Source organism: Lissotriton helveticus, chromosome 2_2, assembly GCF_964261635.1.
Source record: "Lissotriton helveticus chromosome 2_2, aLisHel1.1, whole genome shotgun sequence".
In the NCBI taxonomy this organism is placed as follows: domain Eukaryota; kingdom Metazoa; phylum Chordata; class Amphibia; order Caudata; family Salamandridae; genus Lissotriton; species Lissotriton helveticus.
Window position 1 is genome coordinate 257,613,494 of NC_136060.1, and position 23,933 is coordinate 257,637,426.

A 23,933-nucleotide genomic window follows, 5' to 3' on the forward strand; every position below is an offset into this window, starting at 1 on the left:
TTGTACCCCACACACTTTTCAATTCAACATTTTTGTCCCAATAATCAAAACCAAAAATATTCATTTGTTCAAAGAATGAGTCTGAATATATCAATTTTGTGTTGGTTATCATAGTCTTAGTTCCTGTCTTGTTTGACAATTTGAAATAAAATGCTTCAGCATTACTTATGTCAAAACCTGAAAAGTATGAATATTTGTCATAGAAGGTTCTTGAGCTTCCTTTTGGAGGGGTTGCACAATGTTCCCATTGATTATAATTTAAAACATTTCTAGGTTGTGCAGATCTATGTAAAAAATGGTTACCATAGTGGTTATAACAGTACATACTATCATAATTTGTAGAACCCTGCAAATAATCATGTTTGGTAAATTTAGCAGACATTACTAAGTCAGACATCATATTATTAATGCTTTCGAAGTCCCAATCATCAGCAAATGAGCTTGGTTTTGCAAAGTCACTCAATGAGATCTTAATTTGGTGTGGATATTTCAGGATTTCGACCGGACCATAAATTTCATAGTCAGTGTTGTCCCATGCTACCCCACCCGGTATCGGATTGGCTGTGAAGTTGACTGAAGAAAGTTCTCTTTTCTCGATGTGTGAAGATGTGTGTGGTTTGAGGATCAAGTTGATTTTCTGACTTGCTGTGTCCATTTTTGCATATTTTCCCTCAATGAAGCGTCCCAAAGTTAGTATCATGATGAGCCAAAGTATGAGGATAAATGCACCAAAACCCACCCAAAATTCAATCCATGGGGAAATCAGATATGTTTCTTTCAGTTGTTTCAAAAGTCCTTTAGCTTTATCTTTAAAGGTTTTTGATGATGGCTGTGTCTTTGATTCACTGAAGCCTTCAGAGGAATCATCGAAGTTTATGAAGTAGCCGGATGCAGTTCTGTCAATTGTTCCAATTGGTTCAGGATTACTGTTTCTTGCATTTTCGTTTGGTACTTCATTGTAGATTGGTGTGTCTCTGCTAAATGTTTATATTTGGGTTTTCAGAGGTCTGAGTTCTATTGTATTGTTGCATAGTACTTGTTGTTCTTCTGTAGGCGTTTCGAATGTGATGAGCCTCTTCGTTAGGACCTCTGTACTGGTAGCAAACCTTGGTGTTCTGCTACTTATTGGGAGTCCACTTGGCCTACTGTTTGTTATCGGCCACATGTTGTGGTTTTACCAGGTCGATGGATACAACTCGGTTCTCCTTTTTTCCAGCAAGTGGCGGTAGCACAACTGATCTTGTCCCGTTGACAGACAAGACAGGAACTGCTTTTCTGTAAGAAGGCCCAAATTCCTTCTTTACCGCGATCTTTTCCCTGACTAGATCCCCGACTTTTGGAATCCAGACAGGTCTTGCTGGGACAGGTGGTGGTTCTTCAGTGGTTGTTGGCTGTTGTTTCAACTTTATGTTGCTCAGGTCTTTTCTTGTTTTGTTTAAGTCCTGCAAAATAGCCAAACGGTCTTTGATATCAAAGCTTTTTTCTTCTACCACTGAAGTCTGACTATCAACGTCAGAGATCAACATCCTAGTTCCAAATAAAAATTCGTACGCACTGAATCCCTTCAGAGAATTTCTTGGCAAGTTATTTAGACTACGTTGGACACTTATTAGATGTTTGACCCACCCAGCTCCCGAACCTAATATCCTTTCTGCTATAGATTGCTTTATGCCTTGGTTTTTTCTTTACACCATCCCGTACCCTCAGGAAGGAAGTGAGAAGATTCCCGCTGGGCTATGCTCATTTGGTCATGTTTCCCCTCAGGCTGTTGGGCTAAAGTGGAGACAATGGTCAAACGTAGCATGCTCTTAGAGTATATGCCATTTAGACTCGCAAATCTTTGTATAACAGTCCAGACGTCAGCCGAGTGCTGGTGATCTACATTATAAGTGGAACTAGCCTGTATATGTTAATCGCAACCCTTCCTTTTTACTCCTGATTTTTCCTGGAGTAAACCGACGAGGTATTAAACTGTTTCTCTCCCCACTGCGATCTCTGTTGCAGTTTGGGCAGTTTTTTACAAACATGGTGTGACGCAGGCTCATGCCTGGCCACCAGTACCGTGACTGTAATTCTTCCAGAGAATCTTTTAGTTTGAGGTGTCTGAGACCCTCGCCCATATGTGCGTCTGCGATTAACAAGTTTCTCCTGTCCATGTTTGGAATCACCCTATCCCCCACTCCAGGGATTCGAGCAAAAGGGACGGAGTTTGCATCGATTATGTATGTATAATTGAGTAGATAGTTGATCGGTAACGCTGAGCAGTCGCCTTTTGATGACGTTTTCACTGCCAGCACTGTTTCACCGTCAATGTATTTTAATGTACGCTTTTTTCGAACTACGGGAGCCGACTTAGTGGCTGCCGCTGTGGCTGTTTCAGCCAATGTGTTTCAGCCAATGAATTCCCTGCAACGTGAACGCCATCACGCTGATGACTCAGTGAGTGTGTCACGTGAGTCTTTGGTAGTTCTTTTTGTAAAAGAGCTATTTGTTCCCAGAGCAGTTTCTGCTTTATTGGTGCATCTGTGTCATCTTTGTAACCGTTTCGAATCCATGTCTGCAAATCCTTGTTATATGATTTGACGCAGTAATATGAATCTGACACTATAAGTGTCGGGAATTCGCGATCCGCATTATCTAGCGCCATTTTCAAAGCTAATATTTCAGTTTGTTGTTCTGAATTAGTTTCTACTGAGTGTGTTTTTGTTAATAGAGGTTTTAGTTTACCTCCGCGCCACACTTCTTTTGTAATCCCACATGTGGGGTTGTATGCCTGTTCTCCCCAAACGCGGGGTTGAGCATGTCCGTCTGTATAAATTACACAGGCGTAATGTCGTAAAGGCAGAATATCGATTGGCAGAGGATATGTTTTTTCATATTCTAGATTTTTTCATTCTTCTAGTTCTGGATCAAAGTAGTAGTACACTTTGTCCGTTGTGATTGAATTCACCCATTGTATCCATTCCGGATTCAATGTTGTTGTTGGTAAATTACACGGTGTTGTTAGTGCCTCAAAGGCAGATTCTGCTGTCCTGACTGTGATATGTCTACCGTCCGCTTGATCTTTTTCTCTAGCTATTGCGGTTTGAACTGCATGAACAATTTTTTCTTTGTCGCTGAATTTCTGTTCAGCTTCTGTGTACAAGTGTGATTTGAATGCAATTGGTACCTTTTCTCCCTCATTAGAGGTTAGGTATGTGAATCCGCATCTCCCTGGGATGACTCGAATCACAAGATTGCGTGTGTTATCACGTGTTTCTAATTTTGTTTTAATTAGCATGTCTGTTTGTAGGGATCTCAAAATTTCTGTGTGTATTTGAGTCCAATTGGGATATGATTTGAGAAGGCAGGCATAATTACTTCTTTGCCATGAGGGCACTCCCTGACAAACTCTGGTGGCCAGTCTTTTTCAGCTAGAAGGATATCATAGCCCTTGGAGAGATTATCCCAAAATAGTCCCCTTATTTTCCTAGTCTTATCTCCCTCTATACGCAATGTTATTTCGTATATTTTGTGAGGTTTGCTAACTCTGGTGTCCGCAGTTTCCACTTGAAGATATTCATTCGTGTCCACTGTCTCCAGATGATTCATAAGGACTTTGCGAGCTATGCTCACTTCTGCTGCGCTGTCTAGCATTGTCTGAGCCCATTCTCCGTTTTTCAGTTGTGTCCTCAGTATTCTCGGCATTGTTAACTACCTTGATACTGGCTACCTTCTTTTTTGGAAATTGTAATTTCTTTTTTAGCTGAGCAGGTTCCTTGTCTTTGGACTTGGTGTGCTCTTCTCTTTGTTCTGATCGTCCTCTTCTTTCCGATTTCTGCGAGGAAGTCTGAAAAGATTGAGAGGGACGTGTATCAATGTCTTGATATCTATCAGGCTTTTTAATATTATCCCTATTTCTAAGGTTATATCTTTTCCCAGAGGGGTCACTCTGTGGTGACCTGTGTCTTTGGTTCGGAGATTTTTCTCTTCGCCTAGGAGACCTTCCTCGGGACTGGAATTTCTTTTCTTTAGGATTGGATTGTTTGTTTCCATCCCAGTTCTTTTTTGGTGATGTAGAATTATTATTAAAAAATATTTTTTCAGGACTTTCAATTAGTTGCGGTTTTACTGGTATTCCACCTAAACTATCTCTACCTAGTTCCTCATAGGATTTTTCTATGATTCTGGCAATTTCAGCTGGTTGGTCTGCTATATCTGTCTCTTTTAACCTCTGGCGGATCGCCACGTTTGCTGCTTCTCCTTTTATGTTGGCTAATAGTATAGCCGAGACCTGCTTGAAGTCTTTTAGTAATTTCATACCAAGAGTTAAAGCGGGTTCAGGACCATATTCATCTTGAATTTGTTTTAGCACATCTGGTATTACCGAAATGGATGGAACACCGTGCGTTTTTGTGTAGATGGAAGCAAAGACTGTACCCCAAGTGTCACAGTCCTCAATGTGTGGTGCGATTCCCATTGGAAGACAGATAGTCAGAATCCTGTGCTTTTCTAGCGGGGTGGTGTCTGGAAACACCGCCTCTATTTGGGTGATTTTCTGCGCTAGCCAGAATGGTATTTGTTCCCGTTTAGCTGGTACTTTACCTAGGCAGGACTGGATGTTCTGTGGTGTAATTTTATTTGTGTTCCCCTGGTGAGGGGTCAGCTGTGGGAGTTTAATCTCTGGCTGAATTGTTGAAGTCCGCATCACATATTGGACTAATTGTCTGTGTATTTTTATTAGTTGTTTTAGCTGTGTTAAAAGGTTTGGTGCAGACATCCCATCGATGTCTGGATGTGGTGTGTATCCGGCTAGGACCGGCCACGTTGCTCCTGGTCTACCTAAAGGACCGAGCCTGGTGATGTGATTATTGTGTTTTAGGGCGCCATCAAATAAGAGCAAATGCTCTTGAAATTTGAGTGGTACTTCCACCTCCTCGAAAGGAGTGTACGTTTCAGGAGGTTCCTCTATTTTGTAATAGTGGAAGTACTTTGTTACAGGATTTGCTGCTGGAAAATTTATCCATGAAGAGTATACCTCTGTCTGCCGATATTTGTGTGCCTCTATTACGAATATGACTGTGCCACCTCTAGGTGTCAGTCCATTTTCTATAAGTTTTATGGTTATAGATTTCCTTTTGATGACCGGGATGAGTATTATATCCGGGTCTGCGTCTTGCATGGTAGCATCAGCTGCTGCGAGTTCAGTTGCTAATCTAACTGCCTCTCTTTCTTCTTCACTCTCTGACATTGTACTGTCCAGAAGGTTATTTTGTTTGTTTGCAGATCAGGTTTCTTATGGAAACAAAGATTAGATGCACAATATTTTGGAACAGTGTATCCTTCAACGTTGACTATACCAAGAACCATACATAGGAGTTCCCTCCTGCGAGGTCTGGCGGATATAACCTTTCACCCACTCCAGACGTCTTTGGAGTATTTGGGAAAAGGGGTCTGAATGAGAAAGCACGACTGAGTTACTTTAAATGTCTTACGTTAGTTTTATCGCCCTTTCCAAACGCGTTGGGCGCCATGTAGTGTAGTTCCTATCATCCCAATAGGCTCTGCGCATTGGAATAATACCTACAGCAGTAAAGGCCTAGACCAGACGTTAACTAGGTCTACTACTGTCGATACTAGACTTAAAGTTTTGGGTTTGCCAGCTTAGCTCAGAGTTCACTAGAAACTTTCTCGAATGTTCAAGGAGGACTTAACTTCCCTGATTAGACAAGAAGGGATTTAGTTTCTGACAACCATAGAACATGACAACTTTGCTCTCCCCTAATCAAGAGTATATCTCGAGAGTCGTGTGAACAAAAGGCAATTTATTTTACTCAGTCAGTACGTGCATTCTTAGTCTCATCAGATTGTAGAGAAAAGGAAGAGACGGGCGTGTTCAATAAAAAGGTGTTATTTATTGATCAGTCTCTTTTCTCATACAAGAGAAATGGATCGATATTATTGCAATACTTATAGTTAAGTAAAGTGCATACATTAAAAGCAATAGTATAAAATAATACTGTAAAAACATTGATATGGTTTCTAAGCCATAAGATGTTTTAAAATGAATAAAATATATTATATACACATATACATTTGACTAAACGTACTCAACTGGTGTTTCTAAATACGCCTACCCCGTGTACCTGACCTAAATCTAATACGTGGGCGGGAATAGAAAGTTACAGTTTAAGTTAAGTTTGTTTTTGCCAAGTGAATAACTAAAGAATTCTCTGTGAGGGGTTATTCAGTTCTGTACCTGGAATCTAGGTTGAATGAGGGATGGTATCTCTCGTCTCTGGTCTCGATATTCCAGGCTGCCTGCGAGGGCTACCCAGAAACGCCGGTGCTGGATTTCTCGGCAGGAGAAAGCAGCTTCTCTCAGCGCGTCAGGAAGGCGGGGCTGCGCCAGCGGGGTCTGCTCTGCTCTTCGCTTCGGCAAGTATGGCTGCTCCGTCTCGTCACCACGCGTGTGTTTGCATAGGGCAATATCGGTAATATTTATACCTTTAAGGTGCCGAGATTGACGTAAGGATGGACATAGATACGTCAATAAGGATGTCATACGACTTGCTCGTTAGCACATTCTTTTACTGAAGTTCTCGGTGAAATCAAAACAATGGCCGCAGGGTTTTGCCCAGGTTGTCATAGGTTTGATTTGTTATGAGAACTCCGTATGCCTTATCAGGGGCTGGAGGAATATCGCTTGTCTAATTAGAACGCAAGCGTTATGACCTAATCAGATAACACGTTCCTGTGCCGTAGTGTGACTGCGTCAGATAACGGTATCTGCATCATGGGGGTTTTCTGCCTCATGGGCTGACTGCTAGTTAACTTGTTGGTTTGTTTAACCAGAATAGGGTCAGGAATAGGGGGATCGATTCAGAACCTATAGGAATACATCACAGTGGTTCCGTCACACGGGCATGGCAGAAGGTTATCCTGCCACCCGCCTTGGACTGGAAATGCCACTAAGAAGTGTACAGTACCCAAACGTATCCTTGTCAAATAAAATCTGTATTAAGTATTTTCTATAAAACTGAGATAAAATTCCACTTTCCAATTAAAAATCATGTGTTTCAAATTAGCCAAATTTTTGCGTATGTCCTGGGCCTATTCATAGTAGGCAGTCTTAACTAAGGCTTCTGCTACACGTGGTATTGAGTTGGTTCTTCAAAAAGCCCAGAGCCCCAGCTGCCTAAAACTGCAGCATATATATGCAAATAAGGGAATATTACCAGTGTTATCCAGGGCCAAGCAACCCTGAAGGATAAGCCTAGAGAATCCCAATTCTGGTGTATTCCATACCATTATCCAGCGAGTACTGGAACAAAACCCACACAGAAATGGTAAGCCCACCTCCGGATTACAAAAAATGGTGAAAGTTCTCCAAAGAAAACTATGTTTTAAAATGTTAACCCTAGAGCAGAAACCCCCACACTCCCACTCCATATGAAGCAATGGAAAGATACTTGGCCTTAAAAAGAGCTATTGTTTCTTTTACATGTCTATGACTCAACTTTACTGCAAATCGAAAGATTGATTCTATAGCGCTAGTGGTTTGTGGAGCCTTTAAGATCAGCAGTTGGTCCCAACTTATCTGCAAGTAAAAAAAAAAAAGACCCAACTAACAGAAGTTCGATGCCTTAACTGCCATATTCCCCTGGAGTTGGTTCTTTTTGGCCCGCATACAATTACGTAGGATTTTTGATGATTTATTTTCAAATCCAAAGAAGACATAAATTTAACAAAGGCTATCAGAGCTTTTTGCAGATTGTCCTCTGTTCTAGCTAAGATAACTGAATCATCTGAGTAAAGAAAAAGAGGGATAGGCTGAGTGCCCATACTCGGAAAATCCAACTTCTCTTGCAGTCAGTGGGTCTCTTAACCATTTACACAGATCAGGAATAAAAAGAAAGCCAAGATGCATCCCTGCTCGACGCCCTCGTCGAGACTATAAAGGGGATACACACACCTCCCAGGCCATATCGAATCTTCACCATAGTATTAGAATGCAGTCTCCTAAGGAGAATGACATGGGGTTCTTCCACCCCCATGGTCCCATCACATCCCAGAATATGTCACAGTTGACAGTGTTGAATGCACTCGACAAGTTCATGAATGCTAGATGTAGAGGTATCTTCATGGACTTAGTATGTTTGCCCACAATAAGTGACAGATTTAGACACTGCTCAACCGTGCCCATGTCCTGGCTGAAGCCGTATTGGACCTCTGATAGTATGTTATTTGAGGTAGTCCATCCTACTAGGCGGGATAAAAAGACCCTCCCCAAGATCTGAACTGTAGTATCTATTAGGGAGATAGGCCTATAACAGGCTGCATTGGCTCTATTCCCCATCTTAAAAATTGGGACTGCAGAAGCAAAAAAAACTCTAAAGATATTAGCCAGTAATGGGGTCCATAAATCAAGGTTGTCTTTGAATAAATGAACTGTGACCTCATCGGGTCCCAGGGCCTTTCCACATTTACCTTGCCTAATGGCTTCCTTAACTTCCCTGTATGAAATGGACTGGCTTAACCACACCGCTACTTGGGTTCCATTCCCTATGCTCATTTAATCTTCACAGGATTCTAACTCTCTATTGAGAGGATTAAAAATGCGAGAGAAATGCATAAACCAAGATGTTTTCCGAAATTAAAAAGTCTAGATTAGAGGTAGAGGCCTCTGAAAACATTAGCCGGTTTATAACCTCCCAACCTTTTCTTGAATCTCTTAATCTACCTGCCGCCAGTAGATCCTGCTATGCTACACTTCTTAGCTTGGCCTTTCTAGCTTTAATTGGACTCTTGTACAAAGAACGGGCGGCAATAATAGCTTCTCTATCTTTAGGGGAAGTCTTTAAGGCCAGCTTTAATTGTCTATGTGCCTTCAAGCAAGCAAGCACCATTAAACCACCTTGGGGAAAGAGACCTAGGTACATAATTTGCGGTTACTAGGGCATGCAAGATAACTGAACAAAGTTTGAAAATCTCAAACTAAGGCTCTCAGGGAACTCTCTTCAGAAAGACACCTCAACAATAACATAACATATAGTTGCCTGCAACAATCATGCCGTAGAAAATATTTGGGCCAACCCGGTACCATTTTAATCAGCTTCCACTGGTTGAACTAAATACAATAGGAGCGTGGCAGCCTTGGAGTCAGCTATTGAGCAATCTAACTTTAAAAGAGCTACTAGGGGGCGTGACCAAGATGGCGGCAGAGTAGCACTGTTTCCCAGGAGCTACGCTCGCCGAGGCCGATATTGTGCATCTATTGGCAGCCTTGAGACTGATAATCTGCAGAATCGCGGTCTCAGGACACCCTGAAGACGAGTGGACCCTGAGCATCGGAGAAGTGGTGCGGATTCCAGTGTTGAGCATCCGCCGCGGCCCCACGGGCCCAGTGGCGGCGGTAGCGTGGAGGCCGCGTCCGGGCGACCGTTGAAGAAGGAAGTGCGTGGAGCCTGCATTTTTGGCTGCTGTGCTCGTTGGTGGAGCCGCGGGGAAGCCCGGCTGGCAGGGACCATTGGCCCCGTTGAGGAGATTGCTGCATGCTGGCCCGACCGCGCCACGAGGACACGGCGACGGCCTTGGGAGTTGCAGACTGGGCAGCGGGTCGGCCCCGGAGGTGAGACCACTGCCTGGGGGGTGCGATGCGAGAGGCCCTCTCCCCTGGGTAAAGAGCATCTGGTACACCTGCAGCTCGTTAGAGCAAACTGCCCTCTGTGGCAGTGGTTGGTGGCTGGGCCTTGTACCAGTGATGGCGCGAGGGACCAAGGAGGAGATTGCCGTGCCGGCCGCGCCGCAGAGACAAGGCGCTGGGAGGTCTGGAGTACTGGGAAAGACTCTTTGGAACAACCACTGTTTGCTTTTAAACGAGCAACCAGCTTAAGAGATCAATTGATACACACCAGACCCCCAGCCAGAGAGGTTCACCAAGTCGGCACACTATGGAATATGCCACCAGTGACAGGGCACCATCCGTGCGGAAACTGTGCTGCATGCCCTCAGACTAAACATACGACATCTATTGATAAAGGGACCATCCGCCGTTGGGAACAAAAGCGTTTTACAAATTGCAATAGTAGCAATTTGATTTACCTCATCACCTGTCCGTGCACACTTAGGTATGTCGGAATGACTACTCGAAAAATCAGAACAAGGATTTCCGAGCACAAGAGCACAATAAGGTGTAAAAAACAAGCGACCCGTCTAACGAACCATTACATCCAAGTGGGCCACAAACCTACAGATTTCGAATGGACAGTACTGGAACAACCCAACATTCCAGCGCATATTACTGATGTGTCCAAATACCTTTTCAAAATGGAACAAAAATGGGTGTACAAACTTAATTGTGACAAAGCCGGGCTAAATGAAGACATCCCTTGGATGTCATTATAGACTTGCCCGCTCACTGTGTGCCCTTATGTGTTACAAATGAGGCAGATTGTTCTAATATCTCATGAGTAAACAGTACATAAATAATTATTATTTTTTTTGTTTACAAATGCTCCTTAGCTGGAGCATCTGTGCGCAAAATAAATGACAATAACATAACAATAACAATACTGTGCTGGGTGCACTGATGTGGCGGTGAAATCTTTGGCCATCTGCTAGTATGTTGACGAGTTATTGATCTAAACAATATAAAAAGACGTGGTTGGTTTTCACCAATTACAGTGTATCTAGTTATGCACTCAGAGTTATCTGGGGATATAAGAATAACGTCACTCAAAACAAACTGTGGACTGCATATCCCAGAACGCACTATGATGTCCCTTAAAAGATACTGTGGATTAGAGATCTCAGAATCCACGCTGTACCCGTGCTAGAGATCTCAGAACTCTAGATACATCGCGGTAGATCAAGAGCAATTCTATCACGATCGCGCAAAAAATGCGCAAACAATAAGGAAGTACCTCACTCGCTTGTAACCAAACTAGTGACTAATATAATTGTATGAAAACGTCAACGTCATTTGCATTGATGTAGGCATATTCATTGACGAATTGAAATAGAAGAATCTGTATATAACAGTGAACGACATACTATAAACTACATTTCCCATGAGTCGCGGTAGTTTAATCAGAACTTGGTAGTCCAATCACGATCGCGCAAAAAACAATAAGGAAGTACCCTACTCGAGCCGCGGTACCTCCCCAAACAGCCCGGCAGGCTGACAGGAGTACCGACGGAGAGGTAAGGGTGCATGGGCGAGAGGACGAACCAAGATTAACCCAATAGTGTATGTGTGCTGTCTGTATAACTAATGGCGATGTGTCAGATTGAATGAGCTATAAATCCTTTAAATCCTACATTGACTCGATGAATGCGCAAAGCGCCTGGTCTCTCTTTGTCGATGGGGAGAGTAGTACCCATAATGACACAAGGAGAAATTGGTAAACCATGGGCTGAATTTCGTAACTCGAGATTTCAGGTCGCAGTTAGTAGATCTTAACGATGTATTTCTCTTTAATGAGATTTTCGCACAAAATAACGGGGCACGAGCTAATCGGTGTTTAACCAACCGAGAGGCATTCCATCTGCGCCTAGTGTGTTAAACAAGAAACGATAAAAATGAAAATCAAAATGGATAAGAGACAATTCGGCTAATGAGCAGTTTTACATTGAATTAACCTGACAAAATAAAGTCCCTTTAAGCTTGTGTATCGAGTAAGCGAGCATTCTAAGGGATTGAGTCTTACACTGTTAAGTGGTCATGTGTTTCGTCACAACTTTTTAAATATTTTCTGTACTACAGAGCGGTGCTTCAAATTCCTGAGCTGTTTGCCAGGTGTGGCGAGGCAGTTTTCCCTTACAAATTAAGGTGAGCCCTTGATAATTTGAACAATGGATTGCATACTAAGGTCATTGGACCATATATGCTAAGAGTAACAATTTAGCAATGTCTAATCATAGCCCTTACTAATGATGGTGTTATCATATTTTATATTCTTTGTCTATGTGTGGGCACGCTGGCGAATTTACAATCGGACCTTCTGACCCAAGAAGGAGGAAAACTAGAAGTGAACAGGTGACATTTAGCATTTTTGTTCACAAATGTCCTTTTTGTAATTATTATTTTTCACGTAAAAGCAGTAGCAATCAAGTTAATGGGTCCTGAGGAAGCGGCAGGTACAAGTTTTGACCTTTAAATGTCCGCAGAAACATGTCGACCAGATTACCCAGTCAGAAGTTATTTGTTTGAACCATCTGACTTTTTTGCACTCTATTGTTTTTAGCTTTGGAGGTGCATGACTCCAGAATAAAGTTATATTGTATGCACCATCCAATCTTATTATGAACACATTCACTTTTTTCACTAATCACTAATGCACTGCTTTCAGTTACAAGTAAATAACATCTACCAGACATCCATCCTTAATGACCATCTCCTTTCTCTATCTATGGAGATAAACAATGGACTACCTACTGTGAAGCAGACCAAATGATGTACTGGGTGGCACAGAATGAGTAACTGATGGACATTTTTTCATAATGGGTATTTGTCCAATAGTTTGTCTTCAAATTAAATTCTGAAGCAGACACATAGCCAGCTCTACACACACATAGTTCTGATTTCGTTGAAAGACCCACAGTTATCCGTCGTTTTTTCAGGTCTGGAGTACTGCCTAGGAGGGCCCTACGCGTGCCCGGCCCCACATAGGAGTTTTGGACTGAGTAACGGGGAGGTCCTACCACCCGGGACAGATCTATCTGGCGGTTGCACCCCGCAGCGTAGGCCACAGTGTTGAGAGGCCCTCTCGAGGCAGGGATTGGTGGCGGGCCTTGCTCAGCGGTAGTGCCCGAAGCAGCTGGGGCTCACGTACCAGGTGGGGTTGCAGCTACGTAAGGGAGGAGACTCAGCGGATGCAAAGGGTGGCGCGGTGGGATGCCCTGTCAGGAGTTGGCACTTCAGTTCTCGCATTGGTGCTCTGAGGCCTTAGACACGTGGGGCTCTCAGGAATGATACAAAGGGGGAGCGGGGTAGTGTGAACAGGCCCCTTGCAACTTTAAACGGGCCCCCTGGAACCCCGCAGCTGTGTCCGGTTGGTGGGTGAGGAGCTCGGAACCCAGACGTGGCAACCAGGCCAGATCACCTTTCTCAGCGGCCCTTTAGGAGGAGCGCCAGAGCTGGGGAATGATCCCAAAGGTGTGTCAGTGATACCCCCCGCATTGGGACCCGGCGGTGGCTCTCGGAGCACTGGTCCCCCATCTGCGAGCTACCGCCCATGACCACCCAACGACCCAAAAAGGAAGTCCCGGTCAAGGAATTCTCCATTAAGGATCTACTCCAGAAACCGAGCTAGAAGACTGGAGGGCCCAGTAATGATTCTCATGGGTCTCATCCTGGCGATGCAACAACGGACTCAGTCACAGGTCCGGCGGCCAAGCCCGTCACAAAAGAATTCATGGAGCAGCTTTTTGGCGCCCAGTGAGACGACTTCTTCGGGCTGCAACAAGAATTGGCTTCTGATGTTAAGCAGCTCAGGGCGGATCTCGGCTCGATGGGCGATAAAGTAGACACCCTGTAGCGCTATGGGGACAGGCGAGAGGAAGAGCTCACTGAACAGGCCCAGGAACTGATCGACCTCCGAGAGTGGCATAAGGAGCTATATCTCAAACTGGAAAACCGCTTGAGGCGCTCCAACATTCGCATCAAAGGAGTACCACTCCAAGCGGACGGTAGTAAGCTGGAGGACTGGGTTCTCTGCTTCTTTAAGCACATGGCTCCAGAACTGAGGGATCAGGTGGTCACGCTCAATCGCACCCACCACGCCGGGCGCCCTGCCTCGGGCCCGGGCCAGCCACATGACATCCTGACCTGCCTACACTCCTACAGGCAGAAAGAGGGTATTATGGCCGCCACACATGACTGTCCAACGGTGGAGTTCGAGGGCCTCCAGGTGGCGGTCTACCAAGACCTCTCGCCTCTCACCCTTCAGCGATGTAAGGAGCAGCGACCAGTCACGCCCTTCCTCCATGAGCAGGGAATACGCTACAGATAGGGGCATCCGTTCCGACTTTCTTTCGTCTGGAACAAAGAAACGCATGGTGTGCGTATCCTGCAAGAGGCAAAGGTTGTCTTTGGGGGTGCCCTGACAGTGGCTGAAGACTCGGATGTGATGGAAGGAGATCCAGCTTTGGGGAGGCTGTGGAGATCGGGTATGAGATGGGGCCCTAGGAGGGGTGCTCAGGCAAAGCCCTCCAAAGAGGAACGGGAGGCTCTGCTGCGACAGATACAGGACCAGGAGGGTTCCACTGCCCAAGCTGGTGAATGATCCGTACAGTTGCTGTCCTGAGATTAAGTGATGGGAAGAATGGTCCGAGCCAAGTGTTTTGAGGATGTCGGTCTTGGGGAGCAGAGGAAGAGCCCATCTTTAGAATGGTGACAACAGACCGTTGGACTCATGGACCCCTGCACATCGGTGCGATTCGTTATACTTGGAAGATGACTTTGAAGTCTCCTTACGTCCCTTTTCCTTCTCTTTTTTCTTTCCTTTCTTTCTTCTCCACTCACAAGAGAGTTGCAGCTCTCCTTCAGACAGAGTGAGCTGCTGCCTTCCCGTAGACAGGTAGAGTGACTCATCGACTTTGGTGGCTGGGGGCGGCGGGAGGAGACGGGGGCGCAATCTTGGTGATCATGGGGGACCCGGCGTGCACATTGGGGGTAGGCAGCTTGTGTGCTTTATTTGCTCTTCCTCTTCTGAGATGTGCTGGATGCTTGCCTCGGAGCCCTGTACCCATCTCCCCTTACACACAGTGGGCCCACTCTGTCAGGCTAGGGGGACAACACGAGGAGCCGCTGCGGGAGGGTGGTCTGTCGGTGTTGGGGCCCCAGGGCGGGTCATGGGAGGGGGGGTACTGGTGCCCCGCTGCAGCTAGTTTCCCCTGCGACAGGGTAGGTCAGCGTGCAAGTGAGCCTCTTCAGACCCTCACATGACAAGACTTAAAGTAGTCAATATGAGCTTCAATGTGCGGAGTCTTAATTCGCCAGCAAAGCGGGACACGCTTCTTGCCTTGTTGAGAGATGCCAAGTGCGATGTTTGTCTTCTACAATAGACCCACCTCCTGCGGGCGGACTGGAAGTGGCTTTGATCCTATTGGTTTGACAGACAATATTTTTCATCGGGCCGGGGAAGAAGACTGGGGTGGCTATTCTTTTTGATACGCATTTTCAGGGGAAAGTAGTGGTTATTCACGCAGAGGTCGCGGGACGTCTTCTGGCTTTGCAGGTGGTAATGGGAGAGAGAACACACACGATTGCCTCAGTTTATAGCCCCAACGAGCACCAAGAGGCCTTTTTACGAGACGCTATAAGTTTAATTTTGGAGTCTCCTGATGAGGATCTCATAATCGGGGGAGATTTTAACTTGGTCCCTGTAGCAAGGCTGGATAGGTCGACGTTTAGGTTGGGACACACAGGCTCCATCTCCGATATGATGCTTCAGAGACTGAGCAAGGCTGGCCTTATAGATGCCTGGCGTCATCACTTTCAGACAGCACAGGAGTACACCTTTTTCTCAGCAGCTCAGCAGACGTACACTCACATTGACCTTTTTTGGTTCCTTGGCTTCCCAGACGTCATTGACCGCTGGGTGCCTACATCTCCCCAGTCTTGCGTGCCACTATGCAGGTGTGGGACAGGGTCCAAGAGAAGTGTCAGCTGTCCTCTGCTATCTCACCCTTGACCCCCTTTATTGGGAACCCGAACTTCCCCCCCGGCCCTCGTGGGAAACACCTGCTTGAAATGGCAAGAATCAAACTGTAAGCGTATTGGTGATCTCTTTGATGAGTGGGGAATCCTAGATTTCCCCCGATTGGTGGCTCATTATGGGATCCCTAAAGAAGCGTACTGGCAGTACCTGGCCATAAGCCATTAGGTCACTCAGCCGCAGGTCCGTTTGCATGTGGGTCGGCTCCTCACGAAATTTGAGGTTTGGTACATCACTCGCACCTCCAACAAACGCCTTCTGTCGGATATTTACGGCTTTCTCAACAATGCAAGGACACAAGCCAAATCCCCAGCGCAACGAAGGTGGGAGGCGGAACTGAGTCTGGAGTTCTCCCCCAAGGAGTGGACTGACATTATTCACAGGGCCCGGGCATCATCGTGCAGTACCTCAGGGAAAGAAATGCTCCTGTAAATTACACACTATTGGTATTATACCCCGCTGCGGGTTGCTAAATGGAAGCCCTGTAGCAGCGATCTCTGTTGGCGTAACTGCCGGCAGGAGAGTACATTGTCCCACATTCTATGGCATTGCCCTAAGATACAGGCATTTTGGGAGACTATTCTTCCCGTAATCGATCAGATTTATCAGACGGAACTCCCCAGATTTCCTAGCTATATCCTGCTGGGGCTGCCCAATCCTCTCACATATCCTCTCCGGTCTTGCAGGGGCAGGGCAATCACTCTAGCTCTAGGGGCAGCCAAGCAAGTTCTCCTGTCAAGGTGGGGCACAGCTGACATCCCGACTAAGTTAGATTAGCTACACAAACTGTGTGAGGTTGTGGGGATGGAATGGATCACAGCGGGGATCAACCACACATTGCCTAAATTCGATAAGACCTGAGGGCCAACTGTGGCATACTTATCATCAGTGTTCATAAAGCTTACCTGCTCTCGATATCTACGAGTCCTGCGTTTCCCCATGACTCCCTTAACAAGCCCGCCACCTCCACCGAAGGACACTCAGCCCTAGACCCTCACCGAGTCACACTGCAAGCTGTGGATGTTTACTTGTCCTTTGTCTTCTCTGTCTCTCTCTCAGCTTCATTGTTGCCTTTTTTCACCCCTTCTCTGCTTCATCTCTTTTCTCTCTCATAAAGTTTGGTTTTGAATAAGACGTTCCCCACCGGCCAGTGGTTTAGGTGGGTGTACTGTTACTGATTGCATCAGATACAATAAAAACGATTTAAATCATAAAAGAGCTACTAGCAGGTTGTGATCTCTAGCAGGGTGCAAAGTTATCCTAAAATCCATTACCCAATGATTATGCTCATTAGCCATTGACATGTGATCTATTGTACTGGGACTAGTACCACCTGAGAATTTAGGAAGCTGGCTGGGGATTTCCTTCACACAATCTGCAACAGCAAAAAATCTGATCCATATGTTATCAAAATGGTATTAAGCGCATCTCCATGGGGAGCATGGTTATAATGTAATAAGGGCTGACCCTCCTTTTTCTCAATGCCACACACCCTTGTGTCATGGAACTGGCATGTTTGGCAATTAAAGTCTCCTACCCAAAAAATACAAAGCGTTTTTGGGGAATTAATGCCCTTCACTATTGTCTCATTCAACATAGTTGCAACATTAGTATTTTGATGATCAAAAAGGTTATGATAAAATTAATAATAAGCATGTCTACATCACCTACTCCCGACAGCATTAGCATTTGATACCAGTGGGAGGAAAATAATGATTTCACCTTTATCTTAATACGTGTATTACTGAGATAGGAAGAGTCAAACTGCCTATTGCCCTTCCTGAAGTGACTGGAACGGCAGGATTATAGTAGGAAAAAAAACATTTATATAAAAATCCTTGACGACTCAAGTCTCTTGCAGACAAATTAGATCAAAATTATTAACAAAGCCCATCCACTCCTATTTCTTTCGTTTTGCACGGATCCCTGCAATATTCCATGATACCAAAGAAAAAGTGTTACCTGAAGTAACTAGGCCAGAACAATTAACCACACTATACATCCCTGAAGGATCAGAACATGTAGCCCTGGACATAGGTGTGGGTGCAATAGCACATTGCACTATAGAATCCTACTCACTACACATCTGTGGGTGTCAGTCATTTCCCTCCAGGCTCGTTAATACCGAAAAGGTGTTAGCAAGGTTTAAAGGGAGGTGGGGGGCCCCTGTGGCTGCGCCTTCATATTGGCACCATTTTCCTGATTCCCCAAGTGATTTCCCAACTGATCTCTATACAGAGCCTGTAGAACTCTTTTGAAGTAGTCCAGAGGTAAAGCCACTATCCGTTTCGGAGAAAAGGGCTGAAAGAAGTTGGCTCCCCAGCCACGGACATTTGAAATGTATAACTACACACTCCCTCACCGAGGATTTCAGGCCATAACCTATACTTACTGTTAATATTTCATGAGAAAGACTGTTCATCCAACATGCATTTGATCTTAACCAGTGCATCATCTTGTTTCAAGTCCTCCTCCTTTTCCTCCATCCCCGCCTCAAGGATCGGGACACTATCCAGAATGTTCACATACAGGGGAGAATCCGGTGGTAGATGAAGAGGTAGTCGAGTCAAAATAGTTTGCTTAAGGCTACAGTTCGTTAAGTACCTTGGGGCCACAACCGAAAAGGGCCCTCTCACCAGTTGGGCACTAGGTAAACCTGCCATGGAGGTCGAGTTCAGGAGTAGCCACCCTAACATTTGCAAAGAGCTGATCGATTGTTATGTGGGGTGGAATCGTCCTGAAATTTGCAGCCTGTTCCCCTAGAGATTTTGAAAGTTGACTTAAACCAGCCTCAATAGCTGCCAAACGAGTGGTAATAGGGGATAATTTGGAGTGCAGGAGGTCACTGACTTTGTTGCTTTGGGACTCCCATAAATTGGAAGTGGTAGATTGTAAAGGTGCAACATCAGACTGTCCACAACTTACGGGTGACACCTTGGAGGTTATCGATTTTTGTTTTGGTGCTCGTGGGTGCCTTCTTCCTGCGATTGGTTGATGGCTCCGAACTGGGAGATCACACCTGGATAACAGTCATGTCCCCCTGCCAGCGCAGAGCCAAGGTGGTCAGAGACCCTCATAATACCCTTGTGGATGTGTTGGGTACGTCAGTGTAGGAGACTGGGGCTTCAATTATTTCAACGTTCAGTGTTACAGGGAGCACTGAACGCCCGGTGGGGACGATTGAGCTATGAGAAGATCATCTGATGTAAGTGAAAGACGCCGCTCTGCCAGCTTTCTCATAAGCCAAGCGATCCATAGCCCTCACAAAAAAACTGTCAATGGTTGTGCAGGGATAATGTTGTGATCCTGCACTATTTGTTGGGGATGCCTTTAGTTAACCCACGTTATCACAAATAGGAGGCAGTTGATAAAGGCAAGTAATAGAGTGGTTAAAAAGAAATAAGTATATTTCGGTATAAGAGGCATCACCTCTATCAGGCAATGACAGGATTAAAATCCATGGACCAAGAGAGTAGGCCCGATGCTGCAGGAGCCCAAGGCAGTTTTTAAACAGGAGCTGTCAGCGTTCTTCCAGCTGCAAGAGATCCTGGGTGGTGTGGTTTCAAGCCTCCTCTCTTCGGCTGGCTGCATTCTCTCTGTCCCCATCAATCGTAGTTAATAAAGCAGATTAAGCAGGCGAACTAGCAGTTTTAATGCGGGAGAGTGCAAGCTGCACCAAGCAATGTTTGCCTGCCTCCGTGCCCTCTCGCAGTAAAACGCAGCCTCCTAGGGCCTCGCCTTGGTCACCTTGGTCATCTTAACCCCCTCTGCTCAACATTCTGAAACCAAGCGCTCCCGGATATTCGTAGATATTACTGGGCTTCCCACCTTGCTGCCATCAACCACGGGATGTATGGCCCGGTGCTGAATCCAGCATTTGAAATGGATAAGTGGCTGCTCCCGGGTGGAGATTATTATAGGGCACTTTACTCGAGACCCTCCCGTTCACAACTTACGGGACCTACCGCTATAGCTGTGCGGGTATGGCATAGCGCAACTGCGGCTATGGGCTGGAGTGATAAATTAACGGGTGCGACACCACTCTAAGCCTCTGCGAAGTTGGGTGGCCTATGGAAGACGAAGGGATTTGATAAGTGGGACATGATCAGTATTAGTAAAGTGCGCGATCTCTGGGTTAAAGGAAGAGTTAAGGCCTTCTCTGACCTACAAGTGGAGTATAATCTGAGTGAAAGGGAAAGATTTCGTTACATCCAGGTACGTCATGCTCTGAATTCTGTGTTGCCAGTGGGTAGTGCTGTTCCGGATTCCTCCCCCCTCGAAGATCGTATACTAGATGGCTATGTGCCGGATAGTACTATCTCGCTGTTCTACAAGAAAATGATTAATGACGATCTGGTCTGCTTGATCGCCTCCGTGAGGCCTGGATTGCTGATGGTATTGAACTGGATGATGAGGATTGGCAGTCCGCGATCGCCTCTCCCAAGGAGGTGGCGATTCCGGCCCGTCTCCGTCTGGTCCAACTCAAGATCCTCCATAGAATTTATGTCACTGGTCCCCGTCTAATTCATATGGGCTTTTCTACGGATGGTATGTGTCGGCGTGGGTGTGGACTACTTGGTACCTATCTCCACATCATCTGGGAATGCCCCGAGGTGGTGCGATTCTGGAAACGTATACATGAGATTATGGATGATGTCACGGGTGTTGTTATGATGCCGGAAGCCCGACAATGTTTATTGAATGTATGGGGTCCGAATGACTATGACGTGTCGCAGCTTCGGTGGGTGACTTTGGCCAACATGGTTGCGAAGAGAGATATTGCCCAGTTGTGGGGATCCCCACGACCGCCTACAGTGACTGCTTGGAAAGAGAGTCTTGACTGGTGCATGTTTCGAGAGAAAACAGTGTATATTGCAAGAGGCAGGCCCAAAAAATGGGGGAAGATTTAGAATCCGTGGAACTCATATCGTGGAGATATTTGTACACCCCCGCTCACCGCTATCCAGAGTCCTTCCCCATCGCCCTGACTTATGTCCCTTCCGGCTGTGGTATATCGTATTGTTCCTATGCAACTCTGCCTCTGCCTCTGCCTCCCTCCCCTCATCTGCATTCGATGACTTTTTGCTCCTGACTCATGTATCTCCCGTCCTCCTTGAGCACAGACCTAATGACTGTATTATTATTGTACTGCCTTGCTTGTCTGTTTGATGTTTTGTTGTTTCTGTGTTTCAAATAATAAAAAGTTAAAAAAAAAAAACATTCTGAAACCAGAGGGTGCACGTTGGAGCTAAATTGTGTAATTTGTGACTAGTATACAAACCGGATGGCGGCTGGGGGCTGAATGGGGCGCACACAAATGAAAAGCGGCAAGGGAGCAAGAGAGATGTACTTTTCCCCCCAACTAGTTGCTCTCTTTACTCTCTTCTCCTCGCTGCCACTGGCACCCCTCCCGGTGTGTTACAGGGAGAACCACAGAGACAGTTCAATGCCCCCACCCCCTCCCCGTGGCCTTCTCTCCCAAGGGTTTACGACTTCGGGCCCTACTGCCAGGCCTGTGTCCATTGTCCAGGACTCCAAGCAGCAACATTCTGTGCCCCGCCCTTTAGATGCATGCGCCTCCTCTCCAGTAATATTTTAGGATGTTAAAATATCGCAGATCAGTGATGACCATTAATACTGATACCTCCATAACAATATATGATTCCTGGCGCGATCAGTGATGACCATAGACACTGAGACCTCTGTAATAATATCTGATTCCTGGTGCGTCTACTCAAGACCAGTAACATCTGACAGGCAGAAAAACGTACAAGGTGACATCCATATTAAGATACTTGGTTTCCCTGATGAAGTCCTTGTTCAAGGGCGAAACGCGTTGACTGGGCTGGATGTTCTATATGTGAAGAATACACTTTTTTGACGACTCACCTCTACGTCTTTCATGTGTTTATGGACTAATGGAAGAATTTCTTCACCCATCTGGATGGACTTTGTTATTATTCAATTTTCTTTTTGTTCTTAATATGGATGCTATCTTAATGTCCCAGTGATTATGTTGGTAGTACTTGGGCTTGTGAACAGTGATGACTTTTTGGAGGTGTAGCGCTCAATAGTAAAATCGGGGTATCAACACTTGAGTGGTAATATACTGTCTACTACTGCTCTGCTTAGATTGTGTGTCAATTGAAATGTGTTGTTGGTAATGGCAGTGCGCTACAATACCACGCATACTCTACGGTACTCCACTCAACTTTATGCCCTTCCACTCTATGTCACACCACTCCATTTTACGCCACTCCACTCTACGACATGTCACTCTACTCTACGCCCCTCCACTACACACCACTTACTCCACTTCAATCTACCCCACTCCAATCCACTGCACCCTAATCTACTCACCCCACTAGCTACAATGTTCCCCAATCTACTCCACTCCAATCTACCTTACTCCACACCACCCAATCTACCCCACTCAACCCCAATCCATCCCACTCTACCCCACTCCAATCTACTCCACTCCAATCTACCCCACTCCACATCAGTATACCCCACTCCACTCAATATAACCCAATCACCCCTACCCCACTCCACACCAATCTACTGCACTCCACTCAAATCTACCCCGCTCTTCTCTAATCTACCCCACTCCACTCTAACCAACTCAAATCTACCCAAATCCATCCCACTCTAGTGTGCCCCAATCCAATTCATTTCACTCCAATCTACCCAACTACACTCCTATCTACACCACTCCAATCTGCCCCAGTCCAATTTACTGCACTCATTCCAATTTACCCCATTCAACTCCAAAAATGCACTGCAATCTAACCCACCTCACTCGACTCTACCCCACTTCACACAATCTTCCCCACTCCACTCCACCCAAATCTACCCCACTCCACTCTGGTCTAACCCACTCCACCACAGTCCACCCCACTCCAATTTGCCCCACCCCACCCCATGCCATCCCTATCTACCTCTCCCCAATCTACTCCACTCCAATCTATCCCACTCTAACCCACCTCACTGCAATCTACCCCACCCACCCCACTCTACCCAACCTACCCTACCCTAATCTACTCCATTTCACTTGTCTACCCCACACCAACTCCAATCATCCTTCTTCAACCCCCACTCCATTCCAATCTACCCTACTCTAATCCACCCAATCTATCCCACTTCACTTTTGCCTAATCTACCCCACTACACAACACTCCAATCTACCCCACTCTACTCTTGCCCAATCTATCTCACTCCACTCCAGTCTACCCAATCTACCCCACTCCACTTCACTCCAGTTTACCACATGTCACCCACATCTACCCCACTTCAGTTCAATCTAACCCAACTCCCCCCACTCCAATCTACCCTACTCCACTCTACCCCAGACTACCCTATTCTAATCTACCCCTCCAATCCACCCCACTCAAATCTACCCAATCTACTCCACTCCAATCTACCCCACACCACTCTATCCAAATCCATTTCAATCTAACCCACTCCTATTTATCTTACTTCAGTAGGCCCCACTCTACTCCAATCTACCTCCTTCACTCCAGTCTTCCCTACCAAAATCCACCCAATCTATCCCACTCCAGCCTAATTTATCCCACTCCACTCCTCTCCACTCCTATCTACCCCACACCACTGCAATGTACCCCACTCCACTTAAGTCTACCCCATCCACTGCACTCTACTCTACCCTGATCTACCCCACTCAAATCTACCCCACTCCAATTTACCTCACTCCACTAGTCTACCCCACTCCATCCCAATCTATTTCACTTCACCCCAATTCAATCTACCCCACTCCAATCTACCCCATTCTACTCCACTCTAGTCTATTCGACTGCACTCCAATCTATCCTACTCTACCCAAATGTACTCCACTCTACCCTAATCTACCCCACTCTGAACCAGTCCAATCTACCACACACCACTCAAATCTACAAAACTCTCCCAAATAAAACCCACTCCACCCCAAAGTACCCCACTCCATTCCATTATGCCATACTAACTTCCATCTAATCTACCCCACTGCACTCCAATCTACCCAGCTCCACTCCAGTCTATCCCACTCAAGTCTAGTCTACATCACTCCACTCTGCATAACGTGAAGTGGATTTGAGTATAAATAAAATAACACAATAAACCGTTGTGTTTGATAATAAGACATCCTACGATATCAGCGAGTGAGATCCGACATTCATTTGACAGTCTCTCTATTAGTGATGCCTTTTCCGGTAGTCAGGAGCACTACACGAGTTAAGT

The 23,933-nt window shown here is 45.8% G+C and overlaps 1 protein-coding gene across 6 annotated transcripts in view; it reads right to left on the reverse strand.

Moving 5' to 3' along the window:
• SOD3 (superoxide dismutase 3) overlaps positions 1–23,933 on the reverse strand; it is a 178,238-nt gene that overhangs the window by 40,887 nt on the left and 113,418 nt on the right. The window lies entirely within an intron of this gene.